Source organism: Microtus ochrogaster, chromosome 19, assembly GCF_000317375.1.
Source record: "Microtus ochrogaster isolate Prairie Vole_2 chromosome 19, MicOch1.0, whole genome shotgun sequence".
NCBI lineage: Eukaryota > Metazoa > Chordata > Mammalia > Rodentia > Cricetidae > Microtus > Microtus ochrogaster.
Genome location: NC_022021.1, coordinates 5324899 through 5344006, shown reverse-complemented (window position 1 = coordinate 5344006; position 19108 = coordinate 5324899). Strand labels below are relative to the sequence as shown.

General features: G+C 45.2%; 1 protein-coding gene across 3 annotated transcripts in view; it reads right to left on the bottom strand.

Moving 5' to 3' along the window:
- Window positions 1-19108, bottom strand: part of Pde8b (phosphodiesterase 8B) — a 224804-nt gene that overhangs the window by 172887 nt on the left and 32809 nt on the right. The window lies entirely within an intron of this gene.

The window sequence follows — 19108 nt, the reverse complement described above, 5'->3', positions numbered from 1 at the left end:
CCTCCTCCTTCTCCTCCTCCTTCTCCTTCTTCTCCTCCTCCTCCTCCTCCTCCTTCTCCTCCTTCTTCTTCTTCTCCTTGCTACTTCTTTTATTATTCCCCTTACTCCTCTTCTCCACACCCTTCACTTTATTTCTTCCCCTTGCCCAGAAAGGAAAGAACATGCAGAGGTAACATGCTTGAGTTGATTTTTTACCCTCAGATCCTCATCCGCCATAGCCATCCTATTCTGAGCCCTGAGGGGGTACTGAGGCTGGTACTCAAGGCCCCTGATAATTCCCAAAAGCAAATTAGAGAGGACAGGGTTTATTTGACTTATGCCTCCACAGCACTGTTCATCATTAAGAAGGGTCATGACAGAAACTCAAATAGTACAGGAAAGTGGAGGCAGAAACTGGTGCAGAGGCCATGAAGGGCTGTTGTTGACTGGCTTGCTTAGCCTGCTTTCTTAGAAAACCCAGGCCCACCTGCCCAGCACAATGGACTGGGTCCTCACACATCAATCACGAATTAAGAAAATGCCCCATGAGCTTGCCTACAGCCTGATCCTATTGAGGCCTTTTCTTAGTTGAGGCTCCCTCCTCTCAGATGGCCCCAGCCTGTGTCAAGTTGATATAAAACTAATCTGCACAACTTTCAAAAGAAATTTTAACTTTATTATTTTCTTTTGAAACAGAGTTTCACTGTGTAGCTCGTGGAAGGAAGGGAGGGAGGGAGGAAGGAAGGAAGGTGGCGCAGGAGAATTGTCTGTAATCTGTCTGTCAATCATGTTTTAAATAAACACTGATTGGCCAGACAGAAAGTATAGTCGGGAAAACCAGACAGGATGTAGAAATGATGCAATGAGAACAGGAGAATTCTGGGAAGGAGAAAGCTTATTCCTCCCACTCCTGCCCAGACCACGAAAGCAGCAGGATGTGAGCTCTCCCACTGAAAAAAGGCACTGAGCCACATGGCTAACATAGATCAGAAAAATGGGTTAATCAAGATGTAAGAGTTAGCCAGTGAGAGGCTAGAGCTAATGGGCCAATCAGCTTTATAACTTATAAAAATCTTTGTGTAATTTTTCTCTGGGACTAAACAGCTGGGGAACTGAGCAGGACGAAAACCCCAACAAACAAGCCAGGCACATTCATGTTACAGGAAGAAAGCAAGGAAGGAGGGAGGAAGGGAGAGAGAGAGGAAGGAGGAATGGAGGGAGGAAGAAAGTGAGATAGTCAACATTTTATTATGAAATATACTTTGCTGAGACTATACCCCTAGCTGCTCAGGAGTTTGAGACAGGAGGACTGGAAGTTTAAGGGTGTGCATGGGCTACAGAATGAGTTAAAGGCTAGCCCAGGCAACTAAGTGAGACCCTGTCTCAAAATAATGGTGTTTAAGAGCCACCTATATGCTCGGTGGTAGAGTAATTGCCTAACCTTGAAGAAGGCCTTAGGTTCAATTCCCCAGTACTAGAAAAATAAATATATAAATGGTTTTGTCTTAGATGTTTGATGTTTTTGACCAGCTGCTAGCTAATGTTAGTACCCTAATCATATTTAATGTAGTCTACCTAAGCCATGATGTTCAATAGGTTAAGTATACTACATGGATTCTTAGTTTAACAATATTCTCTTTCTTTTAATTAATTAATTAATTAATTAATTAATAAGAGGTGCCATGGTCGTGGTATGTCTTCACAGCAACAGAAACCCTAAGACAGAAGTTGGGTACCAGGGACTGGAGTACTGCTGTGATAGGCTTGACCATGCTTTTGTTTGAAGGAATATAGACCTTGGGACTGTGGGTTAGAAAAGCATTCGAATGCTCTAAGGATTGCTTCCATATTCCCAGTAGGTGCTGAGTGTGATTTGAACTGTGGGGCTGGGGGTTGGGTCAAGAAGTTTCAGAGGAGAAGAATGTTAGTATGTGGCCTAGAAATTGTTCTTGTGATATGCTGGTGAAGAATGTGGCTGCTTTCTGCCCTTGTCCAAAAAGTCTGCCTGAGGTTAAAGTGAAGAGTTTTGAATTCATCCCCTTGGCAGAGGAAATCTTTAAAAAGCCTAATATAGACTCTGTTGTGTGGTTATTAGTGGTAACTCTGATGATCTATAATGAAGAGGAAGGATCTATATTGAGCAAGGAAAAATATTTGAAAAGATGAACCAGGAAGTAGAATGAAGGGAGCTAAGTCCTGTAATCAAGGAGATAAACAGATTAAGATATGGATTAAAGAAAGTGGTGACCTCAGGGCAAGATCCTACCCAACTAAGCTTCCAATTTATAAAAAGGAATTAAAGAAAAACCTAAAGCCAGATTTGGTGATGCATGCCTTTAATTCCAGCCCTGGAGAGGCAGAAGCTGACAGACCTCTATTTAAAGTCAGCCTGGTCTACAGAGTTTCAGGACAGTTAAACTCACTCAGTCAAAGACAGAAAGCCAGTGAAGATATATTGAGGGGGCCATGTTCTAGCCCCAGCAAGCAGAAGAACTTGGCAGCTTCAGTCATGTGGTTCTGGCTTTAGAATTAAGGATAGAAGAAAGGAGTTATGGAATTTGCCTCTGAGACTAAGGAAAGCTGCTGAGGTGTGGTCTTGTTGGAGGAAGTGTGTCACTGTAGAGGCAGGCTTTGAGGTCTCCTATGCTCAAGCTACACCCAGTAAAACAGACCACTTCCTATTGCCTGTAAGAATAGAACTCTCAGCTCCTTCTCCAGCACCACATCAGCCTGCATGCCACCATATCCCACCATCATGGTAATGGACTAAACCTCTGAAACAATAAGCCGACAACTCAACTACATGTTTTCCTTTTAAGAGTTGCCATGGTCATGGTGTGTCTTCACAGCAATAGAAACCTTACTAAGACAGAGGTTTACTGACAAATCTGATGTGGTGGTTTGAGTGGGAAATGTCCCCACAGGCTCAGGTATTTGAACACTTGGTCCCTGGTCACTAGCACTGTTTGGAGAGGTTATGAAATGTTTAGGAGACAGAGCCTTGTTGGAAGAAATGTGCCACTGAAGATGGGCTTTGGGAGTTTATAAGCTTCTCCCACCTCCAGCTCGCTCCCTCTGCTTCCTACCTGTGGGAGGAGAGACAAATTCTCATTCACCTGCTCTGGCTGCCTGTTGTAGTGCCTCCTCTGTCATTACGGCTCTCCTCTTCCTCCCTCCCTCTCTCCTTCTCTCTCTCTCTCTCTCCCCCCACCTCATTCCCTCCCTCTCTCTCTCTCCCTCTTTTCCCCCAACCCTCTCACCATAGGCCAGACTTTCTTCCATAAGTTACCTAGGTCACAGTGTTTTATCACAGCTCCAGAAAGTAACCAACACACTTGATGACACAACTTTGATCCCCAGAACCTACGTGATGGAAGGAGAGAGCTGATTTTCACAAGTCGTCCTCTGACCTCCACGCGAGAGCTCTATCATACACACCCCAGTATGTACATACGAGATAAATTAATGTAATAAAAATTAAAGTGAGAACTTCATGTTTCCAGGAAGAAGTCGGTTACATGAAATCTCATTCTTCATAAGCAGTGTTCTGTGCCATTGTTTGTGCACGAGGGCAGACTGTGATTTTCCGACACTAGACAGCACGCTAAGACAGGCTTCCCACCTTTGGTCCATGTTTACTAGAATCCTGTCACTGAGTTTCCTTTATCGAACTGCTTGCAAGAAAAATGAATTCAATATTTGACTCTATCTCCCATCGGCAGAGCATATGGCTTAACGAGAAAGATTTGCATAGTTACATTGATTAAATTGAGAATATAAATGCTGTAAGAATATTTTGAGTTAAGATCTCCTCCAGTCCCTGAATGTATGAATGTACACAAACATGGGCAGACCTCTCTCCCTTCCAAGCTTTTCTTTCCTTCTGTCTCCTTCTTTCCCCTGATTCTCAACAAGGCTGTTCTTTGAAAACTAAGCCAAAAAGAAAAAAAAAAAAGAAAGAAAAACCCTGGACATCACTGTGGACTATTCTATACCCCACTCTGCCTTTTCCAACTATCGGATAACTCTCTAATTTAGAAATAAAAGCATGCTGTCTCCTCTCCATTACTACTGTAACACAGACCCTCTTCTCGGGCATCGGGGCCAATGGAAAAGTTGCAAACATCAGCCTTCCACAGCACTGCATCCACATCTCTGCCTACAGCCTCCCTTGCTGAAAACCCTGCCTGTGTTTCCTTGGCATGGCCTTCTTCTTTAGGCTCGGGGCCTCCCCTTTCATCTCGTTCCTTTTTGACTACCGCTAACTTCCACCACACATTGTTACCCAGAACTATTTGTGGGGCAGTGCTCTGTCAGGCCACCAGGCTTTACCTGTTGGTGATACCCACGTTGTTCTTCCTCCACGGACCCTCTCTCTTTCCCCCATCAAACCATCAGCACACAAATCAATTCTTAGTCATCCTTCCTGGTTACACTCAGACACTAGACACTGTGCTATCCGAGAAGCCACTTCCACGCTAGGCTGAGCTGGATGCCCTTCCTGCAGCATGCTCTGGAGTGCTCCTCATGCAAACATAACAGACCTGTGCTAACCACCCATATGGCATATGTATCGCAACACTTGGGAACCAAGAAGCCGCCTTGAACTTTCCTAGAGGATAAAGTTGATATGTATATGTGGAAGGAAAACAAACAAAAACAGTTTGCAGATGATATTGAACATAAAACATCGTTTTGGAAAATGTAATAAATAAGATCTGTGATTTTATCACAAGAATTAGAGTTTTCAAACACACAAAGGAACACATACACACACACATACACATCCGTGCATTTTTAAGCTTTTAAATTTTATTTTTATTATTATGTCTCGTGTATGAATACACACAGGCAAGCATGATGTGTCTGTAGGCACACAGGTCACAGCATGCATGTAGAAATCAGAGGACAGATTTGTGGAGCTGACTCTCTCCTTCCACCTTTAAGTGGGTTCCAGGGATAGACTTTGGGCTATTTAGTTTGCACAGCAAATATCTTTATCATCTGGGCCATCTTATCAATCTTCTATTTCCAACACTGAAGAAAATTAAAACTTAGGTCTTGGTGATCAATATCAAGATGAAGTATCAATCATGCTCTAAGTTTTTGAGAATGCTGAAGGCAGGTCTTTAAAACAGCAGGTAGTGAGCTGGAGAGACAGATCAGCAGTCAAGAGCACTTGCTGCTTGTGCAGAGGACCGGGTTCAATTCTCAGCTCACCTATGATGGCTCACAACCATCTGTAACTTTAGTTCTAGGGTGACTGTGGAAACATGTTTGCACATAGTACATGTAAACTCATGTAGACACACACACACACACACACACACACACACACACACTAATTGATTTAAAAGAGCACAGATTGCTCTTGCAAAGGATCCAAGTTTGGTCCAAGCACCAGCTCCAAGAGATCCAAGACCTTGCAACCTCCGCAGACACCGGCACTCATGTGCACAGAACACACACAACAACACCCTCATACAATTTAAACTAAAATAAATCTTTAAAAGATCAACAACAACAGGTAGTATTGAGCCCTGAGACACTCTGAACGGACAGGTTCTATGCTGGTGTAAGATGGGACCCTGCAGTAAGCAGAGAGGCAGAGAAGGGACGAAAAGGCAGCTCCCATCCCACCCAAGCCACTTTACTGCCATGACAGGAAGGAACACTGCCATATGCAATTTGTCTGCCATCCACAGAGCACCAAGTGGGATGAAGAGATGGCAGGTAAGAGCACTTGCTGAAGATCTGGGTTTGGCTCCCAACACCCAAATGGCGGCTCACAACTGATCATAGCTCCACTTCCAGGGCATCTGACACCCTCATCTGACCTCTGTGGCTACCAGGAGCACACACGGTGCACAGACATACATGCAAGCAAAAACACTCATACACATCAAATAAATAAATATTTTTAAAAGTGGGGGTATGCAGCCTTCCCTAGGAAAAGACCCAGGGACTCCCCAGCTACATGAAAATTGGGTTTGTAGCTGAAAATAAACAAGAATCAGTCTAGCTTACAGGGAATCCCCTGCTGGAGACTTTAAGCTTGAGCTTGAACTAAAGTTGTATTAACAGTGTATGAATCCCAGGCAAAGTCTCTGTGGTCTAGCAGAACACATGGTTCTGTGGGTGGGACAGCAGGACCTTTCTGGGAAATTTCTTCTTTCTTGTCCTAAATGTATGCATGTATGAAAGTCCCAAAAAATAAAGAAAAAAATTATAGATCAATGGGACATTGAATAAATCAGTTTAATCCATGTGATATAGTATGCAGCTATAAAAAAGAACACTGGCTATCTTTATGAATTTTACTGAAGTAATCTCCAGAATATAATGCTAAGTGAAAATGGAAAAGCAAGTTATTACTACAACACAAATAAGACATTTAGAGGGCATAAGCATGCCCACATTGAAAATAATGGTATAAAACTCATAAAATGTAATAATATAGCTATCTGGAAAGGATATAATCTAAGAAATGAACACAAAAGTCTAAACTTTGAATATATTTTCTTTATCTTGCTCTGGGACATATAAATCATGTACGCTTTTACTTTTTTTTTTTTTTTTTTGGTTTTTCGAGACAGGGTTTCTCTGTGGCTTTGGAGCCTGTCCTGGCACTAGCTCTGTAGACCAGGCTGGTCTCGAACTCACAGAGATCCACCTGCCTCTGCCTCCCGAGTGCTGGGATTAAAGGCGTGCGCCACCATCGCCCGGCTCATGTATGCTTTTATAGCACAAAATCAAGTCCTTAAAAATGATCAGAAGTAAAATGAAACAAAGAATTTAAAGAAACACAAAATGGAACTTATTAAAATTACTCACAAACACAATGTTTTAGCTAGCTTTTCATAAGAAGATCTGATCCTGACATGAAAAATTATCCAAAAAAAAAAAAATCAAGCTGTTTCCCATGGTCATATTGATCACAATGTTGATTACTGCCTTCTGAGACACAGGCAGTTCTGTCTTTCAGAATGTAATAAATGTTGACTTTGATGAAGCTGATCAGAATGAGTGTGTCATGGTGAAATAGAAACATGCTAACTCAGTGGGGTTGAGAAAATGTCTTAGTTCTTAAATTTGAATTGGGAGTTAAAACTCAAGATACATTTTTATCTTTAAGAAGTATTCATTTTCTGGCTACATTCATAAACTAAGACCAAGTCAGTAATAAAGGGCAGCCTGCTGCCCAGATCATGCCTCTAAGGCCTACTTTATGGGAAAAAAAAAGACTCAGTTCCTAGAAGAAGTGGCTGAATCTGGATTATGAACAGGGAATGAACGCCCTGAGCCCAGAACGTCTTGTCAAACCAAAGAACAAGAACACATTGAATGTCACCAGAGCAGGATGAAAAGGACACAGACACTCTTGTGGACAAAGAGGACTATCGAGCATCAGAGAGGACAGGAACTGCAGGGGACCCGGGACCCCCCTCATGCCTATAAACTCTCAAGTTTACACAAGATGGGCTGTGTCACTGGCTACCTTGGGGGTGAAGAATGAAGCAAAATTTTCCCTTGCCTTTCCCCTATGATCAGTACCTGAAGGAAGCCAAAGGGTTAGCGAAGGGAAGTTTCTCTTCATGGGACCATACCAGAAGTACTGTAGACAGGAGACATCTTACAAGCCTCAAGGATTTAATGGATGGGTACAACAACCAGCAATGGTTGCCCACATACTGGAGAGCCAGCCAGACACGATGGGCCACCTCCTGAAGACAAACACTGCCTCTAACACAAGCTCTCCAAAAGGAAGGAAGGAAAGTCGGATCTGATGAGTCCTCTGAAGGTGACCATGACTACACAGGGAACCCAGGGCCAGAAGAACGTCGACACACAGGAATGTAATCGGGGGGATAGGGGGTGACCAGACTGTGGGAAAGTGCTGGATGTGGGAAACGCGGCTGGATGGATGACCTAGTTCCTTCAAACAAATAAACTGAGCGGGAAAGAGGAAAGGGGAAGGGTAAAGTTGAAAAGCTACTCAAGAAAAAGTTCAACTAATTCCAACGGGTGGATCTCATTCTTCAGAGCCATCAAAACAAAAATGTTTAAAATAAAAACATTGACGAGGTAGTTAGGAACATCGGAACACTGTCTTGGTATCGAGGTATTACTTTATTTTAGTGGCTTACTAATAGTAGGATGGGTATATTGTTCAGAGTTACATGCTGAAAAGCTGAACTAATATTATGCTTTAGTTTTAAAATAATCACAGAGCCGGGTGGGGGGAGGTGGGTGGTATCAGTAGAAGTAGGCTTGATTTTGAAGCTGTTGAAGCCAGCTGGTGTGAACACAGAGTGTCATTGTACTCTTTGCTCTTCTCTGTATATGTCTGGATTTTTCCATGACAAAAAAGTCCATAGATTGACGAGCTTTCAAATTTGACTCCCATGTTGTCATCTATAACCAGTAACAGAGTTACTACTCTAAGCTAACAGCAGTATACATATTAGCTACACTGTGGCCACAGTGACTGTGAGCTTAGTGATCTTACCTTCCCTAGAGGAAGCACAAGGAAGCCAGGTCAGAGAACTAAGGAGATCGTATGCAGGATATTATGGACTAATTCTCTCTGACTTCAGGCCCCAAGTGTCTGGTGAGAAAACCAAGAACACGTTCATCACACACTAAGAGGGAGAAGACGAGAGAACTGTTCGCAAGGGTGCTGGAAGGGAGACACGGTGAGATAAAGCAGGAATGGGGCTGGAGGAGCTAAACGGATGCAGAGCTGGCAGAGGCACAAACCTGCTCCCCCTTGGTGGGAACCACAAGGCCACACTAGTACTGATCAGCAGGGGGGACGGCACTGTCACTGGACGTGGGCACTGCCCTTAGCAGGCACTGCTGTTTTCTTCTCTTCCTTCCTCCCATATTCCAATTTCTTGCAGTATCTCCCTGCAGGATCTAAGAGGAGCCCATCCAGAAAAGGCATCAAGAAGAGGGCATTTGGAGACTCCCAGTCCTAACAATACAAAAGAAGAATAGGGGAAAACACCAAGAGAATTCAGTCTCTATTTCTTGTCACATTACGATGCCGAACTGTAATTGTTTGATTGACAGCTTGTTAACGATGTTCCACTTTTTTGCCCCATTTTACATGGTGGCAGTTATTTGTGTGGTCATTACATGCTATAAAGGTAGCTAGCCCATATTGAGATACATTATAATTGCAAAACAGGTTTCAGATTTCAAAGGCTTAGTTCCAAAAAGAAGGCAATTATCTCAATTTCTATATTATGTTGACATGATAGTCTTATCAGTCATATAAACATGTTTGCTTTTATATTTAAAATTTTTGATTTATAAAAAATTTAAAGTCTTCCTGTGTCAGTTTCGCTTGTGTCTGACATGACACGTGCAAGGGACAGTACTGCTCCAGAGCATCAACACAAGACGAACCCACCTAGCAGCCCGCAAACCACATAGCCCAAAGGTGTTCTTAGCTGGCAATGCCTCCAGGCTTCATGCTCGTTCTTAATTGGTTCTCTTAAACTCTATATGCATCTGGCACTCTTGAGTTCTTGGCTGAGAACAAAAACTTTAATTCTGCTTCTGGACCCTTGGTGCTGCAGTGCCTGTTCCTTGGCGACTTTACCCCTCAGCTCATAGCTGATCATGCTCCCCCAGGAGAGGGACTTCATTTCACAGAATTTAGCCGCTAACTCGTAATTCCTGCAAACCACCACCTTCTCTCTCTCTCTCTCTCTCTCTCTCTCTCTCTCTCTCTCTCTCTCACAAACACACACACACACACACACACAACACAGCACCATGGGGGCACAAACAATGAAAGCGTCCAATATCCAGAGCTATGTTTGGCTCACGTTGGTGTCCCACCCCCAACCTCCACCGTATACCCACTCTTGAGAGCCTATTTATAGGGACTCTACTTCTGTACCACTTATACCAATACATTTTACTCCCACTTCACAAGGCTGAGTTACGCAGATTCTTTAGGTTCATAGCATTTGTGTAGGACAGTGTGATGGTTTGAATGAGAATACCCCGTATAGAGTCAACCCCCTATAGTTGACTACTTGGTCCCTTAGTGGGCGGTGCTGTTTGAAAAAGAGGCGTGGCCTTGCTATAGAAGCTATGTTGCTGAAGGGCTGGCTTTGGGAGTTTAAAGACTAACACCGGTGATTTCAAGTTCACACTCTGCTTCCCGTTGTGAGGTCGCTGGTTTCTGGTGGCTTCATGTTGCTTTTCAGATTGTTGGGTGAATTCTTGCATTGGCGCCTGCCCATCTCTTCCTCCGAATGCTCCCCTATGGATCTTCTTTTACAGGATCACGTCTCCTTGCCTACTGATGTACCTTCCCAGTGATGGCTCTCCCCAGTGATGGCTCTCCTGGTGCCGAGATCAGATCTCCGTACCCAATGATGGCTCTGCCCAATGCTGGCTCTCCTGGGGCCGAGATCAGTGCTGGTTGGGTAGCTCACAAACAAAGCGCCTACCTTGCTTGGTGCAGGCAGGGTATTGAAACAAAGGAACCCCCACCCGCTTTATTGCCCTGAGGATTCAGACCCAGCGCCCGGACAGGCTGAGCTGGGTGATGTTATGTGCCCACAGAGGGCAGGGGGCCGAAGTGGGGAGGGTTCTGGATGCAAGCTGGGTGGGATAGGAAGAAAGAGGCAGTATGCAGGGAGTAGAGGCCCTGCAGAGAGCCCAAGAAGGATAGGGGGTTGAAGAACTTCTGAGTTCCCTGTCCCGGGCTGCTGCCATCAGAAACTCACCCCAATGTTGGCCCTCCTGGCGCCGAGATCAGGTCTCCGTGCTGGTTGGGTAGCTCACAAACAAAGCGCCTACCTTGCTTGGTGCAGGCCAGGGTATTGAAACAAAGGGACTCCCTCCCGCTTTGTTGCCCTGAGGATTCAGACCCAGCGCCCAGACAGGCTGAGCTGGGTGATGTTATGTGCCCCCACACTCTGCTTTCTATGTACCACGGAGATGTGAGCTCGCACGTGTTTGGAGCCTTGAGACAGCAGGGGATGACCAGGGTGGTCACCAGGATATGTGTACCTCTGGTATGGTCAGAGAACCCTCATCTATGGAGAAGGTGATAGAACTAAAGAAAAAAATGTAATGAACTTAGCTGGAACCACTGCTTCAAACAAAAGCTCCTCACCAACTTGAATAAACCACTCTAGACAAAATGGGCAACTTGGCAGCAGTAAGTCTAATCACTACAATGCTTCAACACACAATATGATATGTTAAACCCGAAAGGATTCAAAATTATACTAACCAAGCAAACACTCAAAAAGTTCTCATCCCCTTAGAAAAACGCTGCAGAACCAACTCATTATTATGAAAACTTGAGCTATCAGGAAAAATACAGGCTTTTAATGCCTTTTCTATAGAAACCGTATCTCAGGGAGACGAAACAACTTGTTGAAGGAAGTTGCTCTTTGTGGGGTTCCTCCAGCGATAAATGAAGAAGAAATGATAGGACAGGAAGAGTATCATCTTCCAGCTCCTAACAGCTAGTAGTACATCAGAGCAGTGGTCACTCAGAAGGGTGGACATCCAAGAGGCCACTGTTGTGCTTCCTGATGAGAGGATACAATATCATGGAAACTGTGTGTTCAACACATTTACAAAACAACTCTTGAGGAACATCGTGGACGTGGTCAGGAAGATCTAAGAGCCAGAGGATCAGGGAGTTTGTTGTGATATTGAACCTCCTAATAAAGTCAGAAGCTGCACCCATAAAGTCTTGCTAACATGACCACCTAAACATGATGGCAACGTACACATGCCAACGCGAACAGAGGAAATACTGTGCAGCCTTCACTCTATACACAGAGCATCAACAACTAAGGGAAGCTGAGGGTGGGAGAAGTAGGCTTCCCCATAGATTATAGCACCAACTGGTTATTCTGTACCAACTGGTTAGCCCTGAAAACATGGATCCAAGTCACATTATACAGACTGAATGGATTATATTTGTGTGGATACATATATACATATAACAATGGAAAAAGAAGGCCATGAATTTGAAAGGGAGCAAAGAGAGAGGAATTGGAAAGAGAAAATGAAAGGGAGAAATAACATAATTATATATCAAAAACAAAATGTATGTTTATCCGATCTCCACACACAAAGCTGAGCACAGTCAGATTGAACCTCCAAACCCAACTGTCATTTCCCAGAAAATACAGAAGGCAGAGAAAACCATTAGCTGCACCACACGCACACAACAAGTAAAACTTAGGTTGGGATAAAGTCTACAGGACAAAGGACCTCGTTCTCTCCACAAATGGATCGCAAGTGGGGACAAGAGAGAAAAGAACCAGACAAGAGACCAGCCATTTACAATCAGTAGATTTTATGTGGATAGCAGTACACACAAAGAACAGGATGATTAGGCAGAAGTGTCTAAACTAAGGAGTCATGAAATCATTGGTACATCATGGTTTTCAGATCTGTAAAGAGTTATTATGACTTAAAAAATACTTACTGAGCTGATAGGAGCAGATGCAGAGACCCGTGCTCAAACACTAGGCGGAGCTCAGGGAGCTCCATGGAAGAAGTTGGCGAGGGGTATCTATAGGAGTCAGAGGAGTCAAAGATACCAGGAAAACACAGTCCACAGAATCAACGAAGCAGGGCTCCACAGGGGCTCACAGAGAATGAAGCAACAATCATGGAACCTGCATGGGTCCTCACTAGGCCCTCTGCATATACCTTATGGTTATGTAGCTTAGGGTTTTTGTGGGACTCTTAACAGTGGGAATGGGGTGTCTCTGATTCTTTTGCCTACTCTTGTGACTCTTCCTTATGCTGGGTTGCCTTGCCCAGCCTTGATACGAGGGTCTATAACTAGTCTTATTGCATCTTGTTAGACGGTGTTAGGTGGATATCACTGGGAGGCCTGCTCTTTTCTGAACGGAGGGGCAGTGGATCTGGGGGAGAGAAGAAGTAGGAGGAGCTGGGATGAGTGGAGGGAGGGGACTCTGCCATTGGGATGTATTGTATGAGAGAAGAATAAATAAAAAGAAGACAGGAAATATACATAGAGGTGTGTGAAATTTCTGCATTTTCTTTTCCACTTACAGATATTTCAATGTGTATTTGTTTTCTTTTCCTTAAGAGTCCCAAGACCAGGCAAAAGAGTCAGAGACACCCGATTCCCATGAAGAACTGCTCCCTGAAGAACTCCTGGAGGCGCGCTCTCTCTCTCTCTCTCTCTCTCTCTCTCTCTCTCTCTCTCTCTCTCTCTCTCTCACACACACACACACACACACACACACACCTGCATCTCCCTCTAGTTAAACCCACTTCTCCCAGAAGACAAGCACAGAAAAGAAACAAGCCCTAATTCAATTGTAGGCTTCTCTCACCACAACAGCACCGTTTCAACACAACAGATGTATCCCAGCTCCACAACGGGTTAAATACCCTTTTCATGCTGACCTAGAAACCTAAATGCCACATATTGCGTTGCTTCTCTATGAAAATCCACTCCCGAGATCAGCAGTGACCCCCTCCCCCCCCCAGAAGTGGTTTGGGATTTATTTGCTCATAAACCGCACAGAAAAGTGAAGGTTGCCTTTGACACTGGTCTGAACTGTGTCCTGATTGCTCCTTGGCATCTCAAGTTCTCACTTGGATACGCAGATGCTCTAGCCTTTGGAAGCATCACCATCGTGCCTTCATGGAAACTCTGGACAAGAAGGAGGGAGCACTACCTTCAGGAGGTTAGACTAAATGGACCATGGACCCCACCCTCACCAGCTTGTCCAGCGATATGAAGGCTCCTGTGAGATTCAGCAAATATCAAGGTCTTGAGTCCCAGCGGGTCGGATCACTTAGAGAAAGGCACTGGGTTTGAGAACTTTCCCTGGGTTCCATATGGCTCTGAGCCACCATCCCAGGACCCACCATCCCAGGGACGGGAGGACCTCTGTGAAACAATGGGGGAGGGAGTCTACAATTGGCTTTGCAGACCCCACTTCACAGATTGGAAGGAGAGAGCAGGAAACCTATGCAAATGTGTCCACCTAAGCTTCCTCTCCCTACTGCATGTGCCATAGCAGATGGGGTGGGGTTTGTATGTGCTGTGTGGTGTGTGTGTGTGTGTGTGTGTGTGTGTGTGTGTCCATCCAAATGTGCTCATGGGAACTTGGTTCTGTATTTGTCATCATTATTCTGAGTATTACACTCTATTGGTTATACACAAAGACTTCTACTTTTAACTGAAGCTCAGTTGACTGAAACTACTGACTTTTCCTTGCCTCAAAGCCACCCAGTGTCTCAGGCAAGACTGTCTCTTCCATGATCCAAAGACCACTAGCTGGTGTGGCCAGAGCTGCCGGGTCACTGGCTTTTATAACCCTGCTTCTCTTTCCTGCTGAGTGTGGCGGCACAGACCTGCAATCCCAGGACTTCAGAGGGCTGAAGCAGGAAGATCCAGAACCTGGGGCCAGCCTGCACTACATTAGCAAGATCCAGCCCAGCCTTGGCTTCATACAAAACCTTGTCTCAAAAGTATACATAAATAAGTCAGCTTTTCTTTCCTTTTGGCTTTGTTCTGGGTTGAAGCTCTCATAGCAGAAGCCTTGAAATAGACAAAAGTTTTACTTCTCCTGGACTGGGTCATCTTCTCTGTTTCTGAGCACGTTTGTGTGGTTCCAGCAGGGGTGGGGAAGGTTGAAGCTGCTAGTCTGTGTAATAGGTTGCTTATAAGTCTCTTGGTGTCTTCTTGTAACTTCTTGCAGAATTCGGGGTCTTCTCTCAGTTCTGTAATGTGTACAGACAATTGCACTTCTGTGCCAGTTATTTTTCTCTTCCTGTCTGAAGGAAGACAGGTTTGGACCTGCAGTACATCATCTTCCCAGGTGTAGCATGCGTCATCCTAGCTCACCCACAAAACAGCATACAGAAGCCAGCAGCACTCCTTCATTGCAGAATGAGGCTTTGCATTCTAAGTTGATGCTGGACAATCGCAGGATGAAAGCAAGGTGGTGCTGGCTGTTATCCCCTGCCTTGTGCAGACCCAAGAGCCGCACCCCAGCATGTGTTTTCACCCAGAAGGACTCTTTCACATCTTCCCTTTCTGAATTCCAGCTGAAGCAGAACCAATTCGTCTGAGGTGGTGGTTTTCAGTTCCCGGAAAGCACATGTTGGTAAGCTCAGTTAGTCTACACCAGCCAGTTAATCCACTAGAAAGTATGTCTTTTATGTTCCAATAGAAAACTATACATGTTTTAAAAATATTATATAACCCACACCTCAATTTTAATCTCATTTTAATTACCAAGATAGTGGTGGCAACCACAAGATTATTAGCACTGGACCATGGGAGAGCATGTCGATGTGATCCAGGAAAACATGTTATGTGTTGATTACATGAACGCCACATGCCTTGCACAGCCTCCACTAACGTCAAAGCAGCACTCCAGGCCACGCAGATGGAAGAAGTGACTGTAGATGTGTATGAAGAAAAACTCCACTCTCAAGGCCCCTTGCTTCCCTGCCTTCCTTCTAAAGCCCCTCGGCTCTGCGACAGATAACTGTACCCTGGCACCAGCCATGGTGGGCCTTGTCCACAGGTTCTGTGTTACACCCCTAGGGGCAGACTGTGTGCTGAGAATCAGTAAAACTAAGAAGAAGCTTGGGGTTGGGTTCAATCTTCCCTTCAAAGTCCAACTCTAACCCTGGGCAGCCTTTTCCATTTGTTACAGCTCCATTTCCCACATATCTTAGCGTTTATTTTCTCATTTCATGTGCATGAGTGTTCTGGACTGCCTATACGCACAGCACTAGAGTGCCTGGTGCCTGTGGAAGCCAGAGGGTATCATGAGTTGACGCACAGTGCTGGGAACCAAACCTGGGTCCTCTGCAAAAGCGGTAAGTGCTCTTAACCACCAAGCCCTTGCCTTAGGCCCCAGTTTCCTCATTTGTAAGAATGGAATTAAGGATTTGTAGTTTGGAGTAACTTAAGGGGGAACAGTGTTGTAGATGAAAGGATCCAAGAACAGCAGGGACTTAACAGTTAGTACCTTTATAGACACCTAGTTACTTTGCAAAAATCTACAATATTGTCTTGGAAACACGATACAACACAGAATAATCCTTATTTCACGGATAGATTAGTTGAGAATAAAACCATTTCTGATTTTTGTCACAGCAACCACCAGTTTCTCAAAGCAGACTCTGAGCAGAATAACGGCATCCCGCGGTGGTAGCTATTGTTCATGGGTTATCCCATGGGAAGCAGGAAAGGGGAGATGGATGAAAACCAGGGAAGTCAGAAAATTCTAAGTAAAAGTCAATGGGAGGGGAGAGGAAACAGGGAAATCAGTCATTGCCAATGCCCAAGTAAAGCGGACTACAAGTCCATAGGCTTCAGGATTCCAGGTTACACATGGTACCTACCAGGCTCCCACTATAATATAAAAGCAACCCCCGTACCCATCTAAAACAAACTCCAGAAGGCTGGGAGAAGGGCTCCATGGCAGAGGGCTTGATTAATATGTAAGAGCCTTGAGTTCACTCTCAAACCCCCCAAATAAATAAATCATAAAAACTCCAGCACACATCTTAATATTTTAAAACGGTCAAAATGTGCACATTCTTAACCCAAAATTAAAAACACATAGTAAATGTGCCAGACTTTACTGACCCCTCCATGGGAGCCTTTACCTGTTGGGAGGAGTGGATGGGGGTAGGCTGGGGTGGAGGGAAGGGAGGGGAGGTGGAAGGAGGGGGTAGAATGTAAAATGAAATTTAAAAAATTAAAAATTAAAAAACACATATTAAAAATAATTTTTCTCACTTTTGGGGACTGAGGAAGGAAGCGTACATAGTATAGAACAGTAAAAACCGGGGCAGGGGCAGGGTGAAGTGGCCAGGCTGAGTCTGTAAAGCCCAATGAGGCAGGCTGGTGATTTCTCAGCCCACGCTGAGCCCTGAGGGGGTGGGGGTCACAAGCCAGGAGCAGAGGAACCAGAGTCAGTGGAGACAGCAAAGGTGAAACCGCAGAGGAAGGTGGGTATGCAGCACTCAGAAGTCTCCAGCCAGGATTACCAGGGAGATTTCAGGAGCAATCGTTAGGCAGGAAACATGCAACCAATCTGGCACACGTCAAACCCGCTTCTCTTGGAGACTAGCTTCTGCACTGCCCACTGTGCTCTGAGTTTCTCTCCGGAGCTCCAAGGAGCAGTTCTCACTTTTCGGTGCCGTTGTTCAGGATCTGCTCCTCCGATCCCACTCTCCACCCTGCTTTGTACCCAACATCCCTCTGAACCCAGTATGCTCCTATTCTCTCTGATTTGCGGGTGTGTTCGGTGAGAGGCAGTTACAGACACAAGATCCCTAAAATGTAGGCCAGTTCCAACAAGCTATTTATCCACTTGTCTCTTTGTCTGCCTGCCTCTGTTTCTCTCTGTGTCTCTGTCTCTTATCTATGCACGCACATGTGTGTGCTCATGCGCACTTGCCCAGCTAAGACTGCCCATCCATCCCCTGGTTGCATCTCTCTCATGCCTCCTTTAGGTCACAGCTTCTGCGGGCTTCTGTAGATTTGATTCCCTGGGTTTTCATAACCACTCCCACCCCGTGACCCTTCCATGGTGGTCATGGTTCTCTGAGGGTCCTGCAGCCTCATTCGGGCACTTCCTTCCTTCTGCCGACAACTTAGAAGTAGCTCCTTCATGAGCATCTCGTCTCATGTGCATTCTGCTTGCTGCCTGGACAATGTTGAACCAGGGAGCAGCGAAGCTGTGACTGGCTCTTCTTGTCTCATCCAAGTGAAGTGGTTGCTTATAGCCTCTGGCTGGCTCCAGCAATTCCTGTGGCTGTGAGCTCTTCATGCCCAGCAGAGATCCCCACAAAAGCAAAAAGGTAAATACTTATATCCTTCATCCTCAACCTGGCTCGGTGGCTGTCATCTCTGTGAAGACTCCCGAATTGTAGGTTGTACTTACCCACCTGACCCAAAGTTCTCCCCTGCTCCTCCCCAGCTGATTTTCCAGTCTTGGGACTCTATCTTCCCAAGAACTCGCTTGGAACTCGCGCTCTGCTTGCTGTTTGGATTCCTGGTGTCACAAACTCTACCCTGCCCTCACCCGTATGTCCTGTCCCATTAGAGCTCCATCGGGTGGTCACCAAGGGGAGATGACACTAGAAACTGTCTCACCTCTAAATGCGCAGCATCACTTTCTGTCTGAAGTCTTTTTGTTGTTGGTTTGGTTTGGTTTTTCGAGACAGGGTTTCTCTGTGTAGCCCTGGCTGTCCTGAAGCTAGCTCTGTAGACCAGGCTGGCCTTGAACTCACAGATCCACCTGTCTCTGCCTTTTGAATGCTGGGAATACAGGTGAGCACCATCCCTACCAGACTCTGATTTGAAGTCTTATTGGAAGATGTTATAAAGAAGAGTTATCTAGTCGTCCTTCAAAATTAGTATAACTACAGTACAAAACAGGAAAGCAATCGGAATGGAGTCCCTTTGGGCTGGAAACAGAGATCAGTGGCCAAGCTTGCCTTCCATGCAAGGCATTGTGAGTTCGATTCCCAGCACTGGAGACAAAAGAAGAAGGCAACCGCCAGCTTTAATTCTGTGTATTGGGGGAGGGGGGCAAATTTTGATAAAATACACAACAGCAGGAAGTAAACCAGAGCCTGACTAATGTAAATTACGGGACTCGCCAGAGCCGACTAAACTCTGTGTTCTGTTTAGAAATAAAGCAAAAACGAAACAACAACAACAAAAAGATAAAAGGAGTAGCAAGAACTCCGAGAAGGAAGATGAGGCTAGGCAGGTGTTCTGCCTGACCTCCACCCTCTTTCATCATTTCAGAACTTTTACCTCGTAGATTCCCTTCACGTGGGGCATGGTCCCTCAAGGGCAGAGGCAGCTGAAGGGACTGTGACAACAAAGCAAAACACCAGGATCACTGCAAATCCCAGATGATTTGCAGGGAGCTAACCCTTAGAGACCCAGGTGGGCTGCATGGTCCAGGCTTCTCCCCACTTAGACGTCCCAGACAGCTGTAAAGACTCAGATCCTGACTCCATAGATGGAGAGGGCTGTGTCCACAGCAATCCGACAGAACATCTGGCTATAGGTGGAGAGGGCTGTGTCCACAGCAATCCGACAGAACATCTG